The sequence below is a fragment of the Suncus etruscus genome, chromosome 1, assembly GCF_024139225.1.
Source record: "Suncus etruscus isolate mSunEtr1 chromosome 1, mSunEtr1.pri.cur, whole genome shotgun sequence".
Lineage (NCBI taxonomy): Eukaryota > Metazoa > Chordata > Mammalia > Eulipotyphla > Soricidae > Suncus > Suncus etruscus.
In genome coordinates this window covers 3,559,825-3,560,979 of record NC_064848.1, presented here as the reverse complement: position 1 = coordinate 3,560,979, position 1,155 = coordinate 3,559,825, and the positions used below count along the sequence as shown (strand labels likewise).

The 1,155-nt window shown below is 37.1% G+C and overlaps 1 non-coding gene across 1 annotated transcript; it reads right to left on the bottom strand.

The window, feature by feature from the left end:
* Positions 1-843: 843 nt before the first annotated feature.
* Positions 844-950, bottom strand: LOC125996151 (U6 spliceosomal RNA). Its single transcript, XR_007491221.1, has one exon. It is a non-coding gene; the product is annotated as a U6 spliceosomal RNA (small nuclear RNA).
* Between the last annotated feature and the right edge of the window lie 205 nt (positions 951-1,155).

Genomic DNA, 1,155 nt, shown 5'->3' with positions numbered 1-1,155 from the left:
ATAATTATCTTTGTGTTTGATTCCTACTCAAGAGAATTACTTTATAAATAGTCAATATAAGCACCAAGTTAAATTTTTTTAACATTTTTTAATAGTGGTGTGCCTTGTGATTTTTTTTTTCATGAAAAAAGTGTGCCTTTGCACCAAAAGGTTGAAAAACACTGAGTAAGAGGCTTTTCAGTAAACTCAGAATTGAGCTGCATATGATCCAGTAATTCCACTTTTGGATATTTAGATATCTATATTCAGGACAGAAAAACATGAATTCAAAAGGATATATTCACACCACTCTTCATTGCAGCTTAGTATAATGCCTAAGATGCAGAATCAGCCTAGATGTCCAACTACAGGCAAGTGAATCATGACGATATGATACATATCTACAATGGAATACAACATAGCTATAAGGAATGATGCAGTCATGCAATTCATTGCAACATGGATGGAACTGGCAGATCATCATGTTAAATGAATTAAGCCAGAAGTATAAATAAAAGGGTGCCTGTTATGGCAATCTGGGAAGAGGAGGCTTGGAATGGACTCTGGGAACAGTGGTGGAGAGAGGTTGACAGTGGTGACGAAATTGGTGTTGAAGCATTCTATGTCTAAGAATAACCTTGTTAAATTAAAAAAATGTTTTAACTTTATTGATTGATTGATTGATCGGTTTTTTAGGCCACACCCCAGCAATGCTCAGGGGCTCTTCACTCAGAAATTACCTCCCAGCAGGCTGAAGAGTCATATGGGATACCAGGAATAGAACCAGGTCCCTCCTGGCCAGCCATATTCAAGGCAAATGCCCTATCACTGTGCTATTTCCTAGTCCCAAAAAAAACGTTTTTTTAAAATATGGAATGCTTCACAAATACGTGTGTCATCCTTGTGCAGGGGCCATGCTAATCTTCTCTGTATCGTTCCAATTTTAGTATATGTGCTGCTGAAGTGAGCACCTAAAAAGAATTTTTAAGGAGAATTGACTAGTCCATTCTAGATTCAAAGCTAGCCACAACAATAGTTAAACTGAACAAGTTAGAAAAAGAAAATTTGAGAGAGAGATGAGATACAGGAAAATACATTTAACCAAACATTTAACATACCTATAACTGGAGGGCCTGAGGTAAGGCATTTGCCTTGTATGCAGAAGGACAGTGGTTC